The 17,885-nt window shown below is 45.3% G+C and overlaps 1 long non-coding RNA gene across 1 annotated transcript in view; it reads right to left on the bottom strand.

Moving 5' to 3' along the window:
• LOC138515495 (uncharacterized) overlaps nt 1–17,885 on the bottom strand; it is a 117,120-nt gene that overhangs the window by 39,219 nt on the left and 60,016 nt on the right. Inside the window, exon 2 of the long non-coding RNA XR_011282027.1 lies at nt 3,136–3,299. This is a non-coding gene — a long non-coding RNA (uncharacterized lncRNA). The remainder of the gene's footprint in view (nt 1–3,135; nt 3,300–17,885) is intronic.

Below are 17,885 nucleotides of genomic sequence, written 5' to 3'. Positions count from 1 at the left end.
ATACTTTGAAACAGCTGCCATGTTGGGTCTGTGATTCAAGTAGAATTATGATACTGGGTTGGGCATACTATTCAGTTGTTAGGGAAAGAAAGGATGATGTATTCGATTGAGTGAGTACTATGACTAGGGATGATACATTCCATTGTTGTTGGCAAATAGTGAACATAGCCAGAACGTCTCATCGGTATATTTCTTTGTCTGCAAAGGAATAAAGTAGTTGTGGACCAGGGTAGGGAAAATATAGACACTTTAAGTTTTATGCATACATTAACTTTTTTTTTACTTGACTCTCATGAATAGTACATTGTATGCACTATGTTTTCTACATTTGTATGCAATACGCTGTTGTTGTATTAACATATTCTAATCTTTGGGTCATGGGAAAAAAATCTAAGGTGGACTGAAAAGACCCATTTGGTACATTTAGTGTTAATAAAATGTGCATGTACTTCAATTTTTTCTCACTTTTTCCAGACTGTGATGTTTGTGGAAAATAAACAGTTTTCATGTAGAAAGTAGTATAATGGCAGTATGGATGGGTGAAGTAGTTTGATAGGTGATGGCATGTTCTAAGTGTAATGTATTTAAGGCATAATTGTGTTCCTTTGTTTGTTTTGTGTATGTGTTTGTAAGTAGTTAGATAAACATTGGCACATTCTAATGGTATATTATTGTAAATATGAATTTCAAGTGTAATTTAAGGACTACATTTTAGTTTAATGAACGTTAAGTAGGCATTTGTTAGGTTTGCTGGTAACCTTTATTTATGAGTAACGGAAGTGTTGTTATATTCAAACCAACTCATTCTTTGTTTTACACATGCAGTATAGTGCCCTGAAGTGGTTGTAGTATCAGTATGGTATATTATGCCCACTGTGGTGAATGTTTTTCTGCCAAGAGATACTTGGACATGTGTGAAATTAGTGAGTTCTATTCATGTGTGAAACAAAGATGGAAGAGATTACCATAACAGACAATGATATCAGGATTTCTGATAGGGATTTTGTCCCAAGCAGGGGCGTTGCTAGGTTTGTAAAAGATCTGGGGCTAGAGCCCATTGCAAGTTTGGACATCACATAACTGTACGATATGAACACACGCGCTGTGTTGTGATTTCAAGCGTTAATATTGCAAACTATACTGCTCAAAGGGCTCATACTCATTTGGAAGATTTGCCACTCCATAACCTGAACATTCATTCAGTAATGCTATCTAATACGTTATAAGGTTATATAAGACAAAGAAAAGCCTTTGGACAGGACAGCCAAAGACTTGGCATGGATTGAGAAATTGTGTTAAAGCAGCAACTGGAGAGATATCTGTTTGCTACATTAACGATACAGTCACTTACTGCTGGTTGTTGGACTGACAGGGGGTCGCTGATGGGCTTACGAAGTGGTGGGACATAACCAATGTATTTATCCAATGTAGCCAGTGAGCGAGCCTCAACTTGACTAGGGTGGTACGGGGGCAGGATGTGTATCCCTGTCCCCCAAAAGAACATTTTTGACAAAATGCGGTCAAAATCTCACACATTTCAGCATGATTTTTCAAGAATAACCAGCATAGTACATATGTTTCTTAGTGATTTAAATGGCTGCTGAATACTGTACCACTAATAGGCTGCAGCAAGCAGGTAGGATACAAATACTCAGTATAACATAACTAAAAAATGAAAAGCATTTTCAATTCCAACATCCCTTTTAAACAAGAACATTTGTGGTTTCATTCCATTTGCATTTGCATGTAGTTTCATTTAGTAGAAATGCAGTATGGACAGAACATACTGCAGTAAAAATGAAAGACACATTTACAATTCCAACAGTTGTTAATTAATTAAAATTCAAAGATAGATAATACAAAACAAATATGATCCTTTGCAATAACTGAACTGTACATGGATACTGCATTGGGTTCCTATACAAACCAATTATAGAAACCATGTGAAATATAATTTAACAAACTGTATAACATCACAATCTCAAATAGCTTAATTTAACATTTTCACGAGTAAGAGTAAGTGCTTGCCTTCTTGCGTGCCAGCAAAACGATCAAAAATAGCTTCATCAGAAACTGATTGTAGCACTCTCCTCTCTACTGAAAGTACAGCAAGGTCCTGTAATCTAGATTGCCACATTGTACATCTAAACCAATTGTGAAGCCTCCGTAAATCACTGAAATATCTCTTACAGCTACAACTGTTCACTAAGGAGCTTCATTACTGCCACAATACAGAGAAAATAGTCTCGCCTTTCTTTGATTTGAAGTTCACTGTCTGTTTGCATATGATGGACTACATTGCCATGCACTAGTGCATCCTTGTACATTGCCCATGCCAACATACTTGATTTGTGTGATGCTGTCATTTCATGGTCTTTATATGAATCTAAGGCACGTTTCCAGTTTTTATATCCACTAGTACACAATGAATTTACATTTAACCGGTTATGTTTTGACAAGAAATGTCTACAAGCAAAACAAATAAAGGCATTTCCTGTGACAGAATATTCCAGCCAAGAGTATTTTAAAAACCAATTATACTGAAATGGACGTTTTTGTAAACCAAAAATGTCATAAGGATTTTCTACTAATTTGACTTGTCCTGGGCCCTTATCAATATCTCCTAAAGCTGTTGACTCACTAGATCTACTGACAGCCATAGGTCCACCACTTAATCTTTCTGGAACTGTAGTCCGACATGTGTCGGTACTTGAGTCTTCCTGAGCATGCTTTGAATTATCATCAACCTGAATACTCTCTTCTGCAGTCTCAGATTCTTCTTGGTGCTTCTGAGACTCATTGGATGTGGATGATGAAGATGATGTTGCTTCTGCTGCTGAACCCTTACTGCCAAAGTACGTCCTAATATCAATTTTCTAAAGAAAATAAGTAATTTCAGATTCTGCCTTGTTCTCATGTGTTTTATCTTAGAAGCCTTCTCACTTATTTGACAGTCCATGATACAGTCACACTAATATGTAATCTCTGGATAGAGTGCAGCAGTACAGACTAGATGCCGGAATGGATTAGGTATTGTATGGTTTAAAAGGCTGCAAATATCAGATGATGCAAATAAGCAACAACACATCAACTCAACATGCAGCAAACAAGGGTATAGCACTAGGATGTACTCACCACGTCAGCTGCTGTAGTGAGTTTCTCTGCTGGGCCTGTACTGTAGTAATTTGATTGAATGGCAAGCTGTGGAGCTGTGGAAGATGTGACTTTGAAAGTCCAGCAGTCGTTGAATTGCTGGTTGTTGGGCTCAGGGCTGACTGTCTGGCCTACATGGATTGCCTCTGCAAGGTGGAATATTGCAAATATGATGAATAACCATGTGCAGCCGCTCAGCTAACCTAAGAGCAAAACACACATTCTGACAATCACCCATCCATATACGGGGCTGTATGGGGACATTACACATTTAGCAGATGACAAAAGCAAATTTGTCCGGTATTAAAGGTGCCCAGACAGCAATCATCCCTAATCCATTTCATCCTATTCCTGTGCTAAGAAGGGCACACAGATTAAAGATATTCTTAAATGAGGATTGGCAATGCAAGTTTTGCTTTTGGGTAGGCATGGCTAGGGCACTACCATAGTGGTATTAACTGAAATGTAGCATATGCAAAGTGGTGAGAGTACCTGGGCATATGATAGTAAAGTATTTTCAGGGCTGATTAAATTTAAATTGTGAAATGGCAGCACCTTTTTGGGGATGATTACTCCAAAATGATTGAGGGATGAATGATGCATGTTCTATTGCACACACTTTGTGCTGGGCTGACTGGTCCTTTTTCTAGGCGTGATGCTGTGCCTTTTTGTTATATAGTTGCAACAACTTTGGGGTGATTACTTTAAATTGATTTGGGTGTGAAGGGTGCATGTGATGTCACTTTCTGGGCACTATCCAGTGCCTTCTTGTGAAATGGCAACAGCACCTTTTGGGGGTGAATTATTTGCAAATGGTGTACACACTTTCTTATTGATCATGTCTCGGCACTGTAGGCCTACACATCACCAGCTTGCCACAGTGGAGCTTTTAAGAAAGAAAAGAAAACGAAACAACCGAGAATGTTGCAGAAAAAAAGCATTATGTGGCACACTGGCACTTTTAGTACTCTGCATGTGTAACCACTAAAAACATAAAAGACGACCCACAATTGTATTTCCGAATATCTCCCTTGGAATGGCAGAAAGCATATTGATGCCAAAACACCACCCTACATTGTTATAGTTGTCCCGTCTGACACCAAAAAGGGAGGCCTGACATTTTCCCTAAAAGAAATAGCAGGGATTCTAATGTGGCTTCCATCTGTGGGGTCGAACCAGAAGACAAGGATAGAATTATGAATGAAATGTTAGCTATCTAGGAAATTGTTTCCTCCTGTACAACTCTCTTTTCACACAGAATCGGTAATCTACCCTGGGATATTGAAAGGATTGCCAACTCACGCTGCACCAAACAGTTCTCATGTACCTCACCTCCGGCAGAGATTCAGCACTGCTCGTCATAGCAGTAAGCATATGTTTTGGTTTTGGCCATTAGGTGACTTTAGCGCCACCTATAAGCCAAAACTATTGCATTAGAGTATAGCTAGGGAGAAATGGCAAATGAGGAGGGACACAAAGCTTGCAGGTTCCTGTTTGGTGATTTGTCCACCCATTGAATGCCCAGGGACATGCTAATCCTTATGGCCATTTCCCCTCAGTTTATGCCCCTCAACCCCTCCCCACCCAAAACTCTTTGAGCTCGCTTTATTCAAGCCTTCACATCAAACTTTGCACTCATCATGGCTGCCAGTGCTTTTTTTAAAGCAGTCGTCTGAGAATTAATGACTTAAATGGAGCTGTGAATGAACTACTGATGTACTAAAAATGTCTTACCATGTTTGCCTTCAGCCACTCATGTATAAGCACTCTACGTGTCCTTCACTGTAGTGATGTTAAAAACGAGCATTGGCAAAGCCAACAGTTTGGGTTTTTGCGTAGGCATAGGGTAGGCACTTACCAGGCACTGCCAGGGCGGTTATGGAATGCATGCTCAGAAGTAAGCAACCGCTGGAAGATGGTGCAAGTACGTGGGCATTCTTGAAAAACACCCACCTAGTCCCTACATTTTAGCCAAAGTATTGGCTTTGCCAATGCTTGTTTTAAACAGAAATGAGGTGCAAGGACTCATAATATAAATCAAGCGTCTGAAGGCACACTTGGTGAAGAGGTTTTCTTTAATACCAGGAGCTGTTTTACGGCTGCTACTAATGTGTTATCCTTCTGAAGACTGCTTAAAAAGCACACTATCTCCTCGGCCCCTCATCTAGCACAAAGAGATCACAGGATGGTGTGATTTGGGGGTAGGGAGGGCTATTTGGTACATCCCTACTTTCTTCAGTACTGAATGAGTCATTTGGTGCAAGGCTTTACCCTGGTGTGATGGTGAAGTATGTTGAAGGTTTACCCTGATGTGATGTTGAGTGTGAGCATTATCCCAAGGCTGGCAAGCACTTTGTGTGATGTTGAGGCAGGTGTGTGATTAACTGCAAGTCGGGCAATGTCCTTATGTACTGCTTAGACAGTGTGTATGCATTTTCATTCTGGGTCGGCAGTACAGTGCATGATGTTGAGGTGGCGAGGGTGCATTTAGTTATTGTGAAAGCAGTACCTGGTGTGAGGTTGAGGCAGTTCACGTGTGCTTAATTTATGACCTGGAAGTACATGGTGTGCTACAGAGGCAACCAACTGGGATGGATGGAAAGCTTTCGATTGATCATAACCACTGAGAATTGCTCAGGGATGCTTCCACTCCATCCTTTTCCATCTGTGTGATAACTGGAAGGGGCTAGCCCTTCCCAAATTCGACATGGCCCTGCCCCCAGAGAAGCCCCACACAGCCTGAATCGCTGTGACATTTTGCATTCTGTGTGGGAATACAAGTAACCCTGAGGCAGTGAGTGCGTACATAATTGCCAGGTTGGAAGTGCCCTAGTCACTATTGAGTTGGTTCCAAGTACCTAATTACTAGGTCTGCAGTAACCTGGAGTGCTATGTAAGCACACACAGATACACATGCATGCAGCCAGCTGCAAACAAATGAGTACATGTGAAACAGGCCCCGGCACACAGCTGCACATTTAGTGAACAGGTGCTTTCCACAGTGCCGTCTCTACAGTGAGCACACAGGTCACCCCACGCTGGTGCATGCAAGAGGGATGTGTAATCAAATAGGCGGATGTGTGCCAATTGGGTACTTTACAGGAGGTGTTTGATGCAGGTGCACCTACCCTTGTTAGGCATTCCCCAAAGATCTTCATGAGTCCAAAAAGTCTATTTTCCAACAAGGGTAGATCAGAAGGTGAAAGTGTACCAAGGTCGAGTAGATAACTCACCCCTCCAAGGTCCTGGCACAACACATCTAAAGCCATTCAGTAGCATGGACTGTTTCTAGGACTTCTCCTCTGGGTACACATTTGCTGAATGGTCAAAAGTTGAGTTTTTATTTTAATGAAAACCATTGGCTAGCAGTTCCACTTAATACTGTCTGTGTGCGCTGTGTGTGCCCTTCTCCATTTTGTCTGCGTGGTGGGTTTGTTCAGTTGCCTGCCATACACTCAGGCGAGTGTGTGTGCACCTCCGCAGCCCCACTCATTGTTGTCTGGGGTCCTTCCAGTTTCACTCTGTGCATGGAGGTGGGGGCAGCCCCCTATCCCCGTGCGGCCCTTCCGTGTCCGTATGTCTGCGTGTTCTCCCCGTCGGTGGAAGCATTGCCCTCACTGCACCACTCTGCCCTCCCCCCCCCCGTCCAGTCTTACTCTGGTAGGGGTGAAAACTACACGCTGGGCCCTTGGCATTGGCAACACTGTGCACGCTGTGCTGTTGCTAGCAGGAATGCACTGGTGATATAGAGAAGACCTACAGAGAACACAGAAAGATTAATTAGCCAGGACCAGTCTCTGAAAGTGAGGAAGTACAGGGACAGAAATAGGAACTGGAAATAACTGGCATATAATAACTGAAGTATTGATGTTGGACGTAGGAGGGACCTTCGTACAATCGAAGTGCACGGAACCAGAGAGGCATCAGCAGGCAGAAGAAGCTACAGAAATCCGAAGAAAACTAGGCGTGGCCAGGAGCTGGCTCAGCTGTGCAACGTGGCTGCATGCATCAGGAATAGAATGGAAGTGTGCAGAGGGGTCCCTAGGGAAGCTGCACACACACAAAGCAATACAAAAATAGTTGTACAGAGGAACTGCACACAACCACAAGCAAAAGCAAAGCCGCAGAGCAGGGAACTGGCTGCTAAGTGTGGATCAGACCAACAAAGGTTCACAGGTGTAAACCCTTCCTCTGCAATGGGACGCTCTGACCCTCCAGTATGAAAGGGGGTTACAGGCATCCAATGAGCGATAACCCTGGAAGATAAGCAGGGCATCTTGGACGAGATCCTTGAAAACACTCAGCATTACCTGAGCAGCGCATGCACTATTGGCCAGCAACTGGTATACACTGTGTCCTTGCCACTGTACATAGGATGCTGTGCTGCTCCGCTGACAGTATGCACATACACAAGGTCCTCCCCTAACACATTATGCATACAAGAAGAGCCCCCGCTTACACTGTACACAGATGAAGCCCCTGGACGGTACTGCACACACAAAGCACATGCCAACAATGTACACAGCCGGTCTGACCTGGTGCTTCTACAGTCCTTCATAAGTACACTGTACACACGTGCACCATGCTTAGATCCTGAGTACGTATGAGAGAAGAGTATCTTAGCATCAATCTAGGTTTCAGTCACACTATTGGACTGGGGCGTTGTGCACATCAGCCAACAATAATTCGCAGTACTGATGCGAACGGAGACGTGTGGAATGGGGACCGTGACAACATCAGTGGTAGCGCCTGCTCTAAGTGTGTTTACGACCGGGCTGTGCATTAATGCCCGGGATGTGTGAAGCTCCCAGAATTGGGTGAGGGATTAATGCTTGTTGCTGCATATCCGTGCACCAGCGGGCTGCCTACAGGATGGGTTCACAGCAGAGGGCACTGCACAGGTGCAAAGTGCCACGAAGATAAGGTTGAGTGGGGTCAGAAGGCTAAGTGGGCATCATGGGTAATCCTCCCGAGGGTGTCATTTTCAAGGCGCAGACTTGATCTCTGGGGAGCTTCCCTGCATGGATTAGCCCTTTGGATGTAGAGTGTGAGCTCTCTGCAGGTCACGTCCTGGCACATCACTTGCACTTGGGCACACATGCTTTCATGACCCTGGGTGTTACCAGCTGACTCCGTTTGCTGAGGGCCATCTGTGGCTGCAGGGTTCCCTAGCGTGGACCCCGGGGGCAGCATGGGGTTTACACCATAGTAGGTGCACAAACAAGGGGGTTCTGGGAATTTCTCTAATACCGGCCTATATCTCGGGTTAGAGTCTCAACCAGAGTCTTTAGCTCACCATCCTTTCACAGAAGAGAAATTTCTACTACATATCAGTCTTTGTCCTGCCCAAGGGCAGTTCAGCACCGAAATGCGTGGCTATTCTCTTCTGAACAAGAGTACCAATAGCAACCGCAGACATGTGTTCGGCCTGGTTGGGCCTCATAAGTGACCTGGAGCTATTTAGGGTGAAAACCCAAAACTACTTAATATGCGCAAACTGGGGGGTTCTGGGAGTTTCTCTACTACCGACCTATATCCCAGGTTAGGATCTCAACCAGAGTCTTCAGCTCACCATCCTTTCATAGAAGAGAAATGTCCACTACATATCAGTCTTTTTCCTGCCCAAGGGCATTCCAGCACCGAAATGCATGGCAATTCTCTTCTGAACAAGAGTACCAACAGCAACCCCAGACACGTGGTTCAGCCTGGTTGGGGCTTGACAGTGAGGTGGAGTTGTGCCTGTCTAAGAACAGAATTTTTTTTTTACATATTTAAGTAACTTTGGGTCTCACCTTAAGTTACTAGGGGAATCCAGATGTGGACCCCATTGCTCACTATTCTAAGAGAGGCACAGCTCCACCCTACTGATGAGGTCCAACCAGACTGAAACACGTGTCTGGGGTTGCTGTTGGTACTCTTGTTCAGAGGAGAATTGCCTAGCATTTCAGTGCTGGACTGCCCCTAGGCAGGACAAAGACTGATATGATTGGGATATTTCTCCTCTGTGAAAGATAGTGAGATAAAGCATCTGGTTAAGGCTCTCACAAGCAGGACTAATGTCTGGCAGAGAGACTTGCAGGACCCCCCTTGTTTTTTGCATAGTAGGAGCGCCACATGCTCTGTAGTTTTGAGTATCCCTATAGTGGATTATTAAATGATGGCAGTATGTCTTGCAACCCCCCCTCCACACACACACGTGTAGACACTAGGATCATGCACTCTGTATTTGGCTCTGCATAGGGTGGGGGGGCTGCCATCGATCTGTGTGAAGTTTCATGTCTTTTCCAACTCGCAGGGAGTGTGCAGAGAGTGGAGTCGTGCGCTATCACTTCAGGGCTATGTACATCGGGGGTAGGAGAGTTTCACAGAAAGATTTATCTTCTGGGCGTTGGAGCTTGGCAGTGTGCGACATCCGGCTGGGCCTTTTAAGAGTCATTAGTTCTTTGAGACCCCGTGATTGAGGCCTTGGGCTGTGCTAACCCCTCTCACTGGTGGTGTGACATACTCTGATTTCTGTACACACCCCCTTGAGGCATATGCATGGCCGTGTCCAGTGTTTGTGGGGTTGCATCATTTTTAATGAAGTATGTGTATATGACACCTCAATTCTAAACAACATTACACACCTATAGTACAATTAAACATTTCAGAGTTGATTGAATAATTTATCTAATAAACCACATATTCTTACAATCTTTGCCTTCAATTTTATGATGGTACTCACGAGTCTTTGGGTTGTACAGTTAGATCTGAGAAGGTAAGGAGCGTCCACCAAGATGTCCGGAGGCCAGAAAACTGGGCGCTGCGCAACCCACGGGGCCACCCCCTGGGAAACCCTCGTGAGGAAGAAAACCCAGAATCTGTTGAAGCAGTGGAAGTCCAATGAAGAGATGTTCCAAATGTCAGAGTGGAGAAATGAAGCGAAATGAAGCGAAGTTTCAGTCAATGGAATATCCAGCAAGAATCGATCTTCCAAGGCAAGTAGGAACGTAGCAGGAAGGGAACTCCACTGGAACTGAAGCCAAGCGGGAATTTCAAAACGCGGAATGCGCAGAGAAGGAAGAGTGAGGAATGATACTACAGAAAGGTAAGTAGAATGAACGGAAAAGAAAAAGGAAAAGGTAAGCAGGCAACACACCAGGAAGGACAGAGAGCTTAGAGCGACGCAGGAAGGCAAGACGCCGGATAGTACTGAGAGCCGAGAGCGGCGCAGTAAGGCAGAGAGCCGGAAGGCAAAGGGAGCGAGAGCGGCACAGATGGGCAGAGGCCCGGAAAGCAAAAAAGGAGCCGAGAGCGGCGCAGGCGGGCAAGTCTCTGAGAGAAAGGAGCGCCGCGGAAGTAATTCTCCATCGGAAAGTCGACAGTGAAGGAAAGTAGCAAAACGGTGGAAAGGAGGAAGGAGGTAAACCGTGGAAACGGCAGAAAACTAAAGCTTAAGAGGAAAAGGCGAACAGAGGAAAGTAAAAGTAATGAAAGCGACAGGAACGTTGTCGGGAGACCGACGAACGTGCAAGGGGATGAATCCAGAAGGATCGAGTGGAATACTGCAAAAAAGGAGGGAGCAATGCTAAGCGCAAAACAGAGTAGCAACGCAGTTACCTGTCTGTTTCTTGGTGATTAAGTACGAATGAATGGGTTGAATGTGAGTGATCTCCCTATTGAACGGAAGACTAGACCTGCACTGCTAGTTGGTGGTAACGTTGTCGAGCAGGCGCCATCTTGGATTCCACTGAACATGTCGTGGATGATGCATCTTCCACTGTCTCCATAGGCTTCTAGGGGTCCTTCTGACACATATCATATTATGACAATTTAAAATCATGCAACCCCTCTCCTAAAAAATGCTCCCTTTCCTTGTGGATTCATTTAGTCAGCAGTCTCAACCTTACCCTCCTCGTCTCATTACTTTGGATGGTTTCTTGTTCTGTCAGTAAGGTCTCTTCGATGCATCCACCATAGTACCTACCTAGGCAAGGTGAGCACTGTGCTGCATGGTATGGGCACGAGCTGGGTGACGGCAGCTCTTAAATTCTTCACAGGGGATTAGGGGCCAGGTCAGGCATGTGGTGGCAGCTTGAGCTCAGAACTAGGCCTCGCAGTCAGCAGCACGTACCAGCACCACTGTGCAGGCACGGGGCGTCTCTCACACTGCTACTGCACAAGTGTGCATTCAGGAGAGACTCAGGGCACGTGCATTTGGGCCTGGGCAGGGCAGTGGCTCTGCTCCCTATGCGCACCCGCCGCAGACGGCACTGCACAGCCATGGACAGTCAGCACAGCAGCAGATGCAGGCCGGCCAGCCCTAGGAGGCAGCGATGTTCTTGTCTTTGATTCTCAATCTAATCAGTCACGAACGTTGCTGCCTCCTGGGCCTGCATTTACATGTGCTGTCAATCATCAGCGTGATCATTTAATTTCCTTTAAAGGCAAACAATGTTCGGGCCAGCCTTTGTTTGTAGCCCCGTGATCCTCATCGGAGCTACAAGCAAAGGATCCGGGGCTATAACCCCTCTAGCCCCCCCTTCCCCTAGTGATGTCCCTGTCCCAAGAAAAAGGGGTTACAGAGTTCCCTCATGGAACAGGAGTCCTTATCCCTATGAGGGGACTCTCTCCCTGTGAGGTCCCCCTTTCCACCACCCCTACGGGACTATTGGTGGACTAATGGATAGCAGCCTCACCTCCTGAGCCTCACATGGAAGAAAGGGCTCCCGTCTCAGGAGATGTGACGATATCTTTTGAATTTTCACGCTCAATATAAAAAGAAACATGCACATTAAACCAAAAAGGTTGAGAAAAACAACTACTGTTCTGTCAAGCTTGGCCCATCTGGGACTCTTCCTAATAAATTGATACAAAAGGTGCAAACAATGATAGATAACCTGGTTCTCTTGTAGCCTCACAGAATGCCTCTTTCTTGCAACCTGCCAATCTTCGACACTGCAGTCAATAAAATGCGTCACACAAATCGGTACAGTAAATAACCTTTTGGACCACAAAATGTGCTTTTTTATGTAGCAACATTTTCAATTTCATGTTGCAAAATCCGCGGGGTGGGGTCTGTAAAATGCAAGCATATTACTACGGGCCAATTATAACAAAGCAGATAGATTATTTGTTTTGGAAAACAATTTCGACCAGGACAAGGTAGGATTAGCAACAATATCTCATCTTGTGCTTTTAGAAAAGAAAGAAACAAAAGCATTTTCTAAATGCAAACAGTTTTCGATTCTAGTGAAGACATTAAGGGTCCAATTCATGGAATTATTTGCACGGAAAATAGGACAATTGTGTGCGAAATCGCACGCAAGCACCTATTTGTCAATTCATGGAACACAATGCGTGGGGCTTACCAGGGACTTGCGAGATATCCACGCGGGTCCAACACGTCACTGCAACACTACAAACAACTTGCGCGAAACTCGTAGCGAAGGGAGGCGTTCGGTACTGCGCAGTCACCTAAAAAGGGGGCGAACAGGTGGAATGGGGAACAACAAGCGAAAATGTCAGTGTAACGAGGGAAGTCCCACTGTGAAATCCTCGCAATGACCATACACGTGCTAAAAACCCATATTCATGGAAATGAACAGGGCTCGACGGCGCGTGGAAAAAGACGTGCAAATACGGAAATAAGTACGACACGCAAAAGCTGGTGTAAGCGTCACCGCGCACTAAAACAGAGGAATAAAAAGGCTGCGCGAACAAACACGCGTATACAGCTACTTTGAATGTACCATTTCTCGCAGCAGTGATCGTGGGACACAGCAGGAAGAGGACCAGGGCCCAGATTTTCTACCCAGGACCAGCCTTTTTGGGATGCCTGATGACCAGATCTATGCCAGGTATAGGTTTCCACCTCATAACATATTAGACCTGGTCACGGAGAGGGAAGATGACCTTACATCACCCACCCTGTACTCCCAAGAACTGATCCCCTTGTAAAAGGTGTTCCATGTACTGCATCTTTTGGCCACTGGGTCATTTCAGCGGACAACTGCCATAGTTGGGGGCATTTCACAGCCCACACAATCAGGCTGCCTACACCAGGTGTTGGCAATAATTACTGCACGCCCCTCAGTCCACAGGCACATCTACATGCCTAGAACACCTGCAGAAAGGCAGGCCATGGTCCAGGATTTTTATGGGGTGGCGCACTTCACTAAAGTGCTGGTGCCATCGATTGCACCCATGTGGCTCTACGTCTACCTAGGGCGACAGAGCACATATATTGCAATCACAAGCACTGGCATTCCATCAATTTGCAGGTTGTATGTGATGCCGAGTGTATCATTACTTCTGTATGTGCAAACTATCCACGGTCCACCCATGATAGTTTTATATTCAGAATGGCACCCCTACACCGGGCCCTGGAAGCTGGGAGGCATGGCAACAAATGGCTCATTGTGGAGTATAAATGCCAGTGCACATGCTACCATGTCACACACGGACAAATACACACCAATGACAAACATCTTCACCTCTACAGGGGACAGTGCCTACCCTCTGAGCACCTACATGATGACGTCAATACGGAACCCTGCCACACCACCCCAGGTAAGATACAACACAGCCCATATTGCAACTCAGGCCATAGTCGAGCGCACATTTGAAATGCTGAAGTCACATTTCCGCTCCCTTGACCACTCTGGTGGTGAGTTGCTATATGCACCACCATTAGTGTGCAGGATCATTGTGGCAGCATGTGTCGGGCACAATGTTGCAACACAGCCTTGGACATGGTGGTGCCCCCACACCTCCAACCACATGCATGTCGCTTGTGCATGGTAAGGCAAAGGGCATGTGGCAAGGCTGACCGTACCCAGCTTGTGGCTACATTTGTCACCTAAAATCCAACCCCTGTGGAGTGCACACAGCCCTGGTACATTCCGGGTGCCATTCAATGATGACAAAGGGCCAATCATCTGTTCCCACCAAACCACCCTAATAATGTGTCCTTGGAAGTGCTACATTGTGTGCATCCCTGAGAATTAAAACTAATTCAATGTGGTGTTTACAAAAGAAACACCTAGAATAGGGAGTATGCCACTACCACCATGCCAAACTAGACATCAAATCACCTGTGTGTCACATAAACCGTCCCATCCATCATGTCAAATTATCAACACACCGTGCCATGGTATGTAATGTCAAAGGAGACAGCTAAATGGCCAATACATAACACTAGTGTCTCAAAGTGCTCAACGACATATATGGAACAAGTAGAAAAATAAGACCCGCTCATACATATCCATAATATTGCACAGGAACAGTAATTGCACACTATACTATAAACACGGGACCTAACAGTGAATCTGTCGGACAGTGATTCATCATATTTTCCCAAGTACCTCAATGTGCCATCATGCAGGGAGCGAGGACAGGGTGGAACAGAGACACTGTACCTGCATGGTGCAATCAGAAGGAGCAAGTGCACAGATGTATAGAGGGGTGTGGTATTCCGAGGGTGGTAACAAGTTAAGGGGTGGTTCAAGTGCAACCAGTTCAGTGGATGCCTGGCTAAGTGCAAAGAGATGCAACTCTCTCGGGTCATTCCCTAAGTGCACTGATGATGACACTACTCCAGGGCATGGAAGCAAGAGCCCCACAAATTTCTGGGGTTGACGGGGGAGTGTGAGACATTGAGGTACATCAAGCAGACAGTCATCAGGCAGCAAGGACAAAAGGAATGGAGAGAGTAAGAGAGCAGAGGGAATGCTTAGCAGGGAAGAGGGAGAGAGAAGGAAATGTAGAAGATGAAACACATGGGTAGTACATGGAAATTAAGGAAATGAGTCCTGTAAGGATATATATGGGGATTTTACTGCCAGTATGCAGTATGGAAATGCAGCCAGGCCCAGTTTTTCAAACTGCAGGCATTATTTTTAAAAGCAATTAGTCTGTGGGTAGTATGCAATATCTAAATGCAGCCATTTCAAAATAGATGAACAATAGGTGCACAGCAGTATTCATTAACAGCCAGCAGGTAATTTTTTCAGAGCATTTAGTTAAAAAAAAAAAACATTTTACCAAAGTGTGCTGTCATTTTAAAATGAAGAGGTGCACATTTTTATAAATTGGATGTTTTCATGTGTGCGAACTTCATTAGAAATACATAACTAATTAACCTTGTACTAACTGCATTACTAATACATTAATTTCAACCCTTCTAACATTATTAATGCATTTTTTGTGCACAATGAAATGCATTCTATGTTTTTACATGCATGGTTTAAAATTCACTTTATTTTCCATGAACAGATGCACGCTCAGTCGATGTGAGCGGTTTTTTGTTTTTTCGTGGAGAGCAGAAATATGCCACTGGAAGGAAGGAAGGAAGGAGAACAGAAACAGTTGCTTTGCAGAGCTGAAATCTTCATTGTCTTGAAAAACAAGAGCTGATAGAGGACACATTCATTTATTCGGATTGGTAGAGATTGAGGGTGGATGGGCCACGTCAATAGAGGGCTGACCTATGGGTGATAGGCAGGAGGAGTTTTCTTGAGGAATAACCAGGGGGAAGTGTTCAGATCGTGCTGGGACAGGGAGACAGACGTTGCTACATAATAAAGGCTGCTGGATTCCATGTGGGTTTAAGCGCTAGCTACAGACTTAAACAGCTGGCAGCTCTCCACACATGCAAAGGAGTCCAGCAGCCTTTATTATGTAGCACAGTTTGTCTCTCGGTCCCAGCACGATCTGAACTCTTCCCCCTGGATGCTCTGAAAAAATTGCCTGCTGGCTGTTACTGGAAACTGCTGTGCACCTATTGTGCATCTATTTAGAAATGGCTGCATTTAGATATTGCATACTGCCCACAGACTAATTGCTTTTAAAAATAATGCCTGCAGTTGGAAAAACTGGGCCTGGCTGCATTTCCATACTGCATACTGCATACTGGTAGTAAAATCCCCATTTATATCCTTACAGTCCCCAAACAGAGGACGGCCGGATGTGTATCCCAGTGGTTGGCCCCTGCTGACGATAAAGATGCTCTTGAAAAAATGTGCATCAATAACTGGCTCACCTAAAGAAGGTTGGAGTAACATGATGAAATGGCTCGGGAGGGACAGCAATGAAGAAGGAACATTAGCAGATAAGGGAGTAAGCAGGCCTCACAAATCACAGTGCACAATGCATACTTCCTATGACTCAATGCTGTCTGACATGGCTAGCCAGTGGAGGACAATCAGTGGCAGACAGATGTGGTGCCTGACCCGAATGAATAACACAGAGTGTGGGTTAGAAGCATGGAGTTGGTGCAATAGGCAGTAGCAGTACTGTAGCCTGGAGAGTACCACAGCACATGTAAGATTGCACCCCTGGGTGATGAATGCCACCCACCAACACTGGGGATTGAGGCAAAGGCAAGTAAATGCAGAGTGAACACACACAGTACCCTGCACCCATGCAAATACCACCAAAGTGTCAGAAAATACCATGCACTCACCTGTACGTGGACCTCACCTGCCTTGTATACGATGCACACCATTGGGAGACGCCTTACCTAAATGGGATGCAATGCAGAGTAACAGCACAAAGTGCATGCACATACATGATCAAAATTGATAACAGCAAGAAAATATGCACACAACACAGACTGCAAGAGCAAGACAGGTTAAATGGCCATTGATATTGATTAGTACAGGAGTACAGTGTACCACACCAGAGAGAGGGAGAGAGAGAGTGACACAGAGAGTGAATAACAAGGAAAAGACAGATAAAGGAGTCCATGGCCTGGCTCACCGATGTGCAATGACATGCTGCACAGCACAGTCAGTGCGCCCATTGAGTAATCCACATAGGTTGCTTACACAGTGACATGAGCTCTAATCGAATTACCACAACGCAATATGAGCATGTAAAGAACGTATAAGACAACTGACACATGCAGAAAAGATGCCCAACAATGAGGCATGCACCACATGCAAGACAGTCCAAACGCTTACTAAATAACTCTGTCTGCATGTTGTAAATCCCACATGACCTTCACCAGTATTTGTGTTTCCTAATTCGTCAAAGGAAGCACAGTGTCTGGTGGAGGGAATGAGGAGTGTGGACTTCGAATGGTGCAGGATGTCTCACCCGGGACAGCAGTCACTGCCACATCATAGATTACTGGAACAACATGGGAGAACATATTAAAACACCCACTGTGCAGTTTCACTGACACAGCACACACGTGCCTTGGAACAAAAAACCTATAATTAACTGCACATGCCACCCTGTGCACCACAATGCAAACATTCTAGTTAACTTAAGTAGGCATGCCTGCACGTACACCACTGCACAAGTATAGTCCACGAGGAGTTAATGGCACACCGCAAGGGCAATCAATACAAAAATTAACAAAGACCACAACCAGGAAAGGGCAAAACAAAATATGACATGCCAACATCTGGGGTGGAAAATAAAACCGAATAAAAATGTCCATCTTAGACTGGGGGGGTCCACCTAGGTGGGGGGAGGGGCAGGGTGCATGTCAACACCCACGTGGGTGGATGTTGGAAAAAAAATTATCTCTCCATGGGTTCATGGACCGCACGGCTATCTTGGATTGGGAGGGCTGTCGCTGCTGTGTCCACCTTCCTGTGTAGAATCCGAAGGTGGTAGTGGTCATGAAGGTTGACCACATAGAGCCATGGCCTGGTCGTCCATGGCAGCGGCCAGGCGGGACTCAGATGAATGCATCTGCAACATGAAGCCTTGGAGGTCCGCATGCAACACCTTACGGGCGG

This window comes from Ambystoma mexicanum, chromosome 6q (genome assembly GCF_040938575.1).
Source record: "Ambystoma mexicanum isolate Mex_15411 chromosome 6q, UKY_AmexF1_1, whole genome shotgun sequence".
Classification (NCBI taxonomy): domain Eukaryota; kingdom Metazoa; phylum Chordata; class Amphibia; order Caudata; family Ambystomatidae; genus Ambystoma; species Ambystoma mexicanum.
The sequence above is the reverse complement of the archived record's forward strand: the minus strand, read 5'-3'. Positions and strand labels throughout refer to the sequence as shown.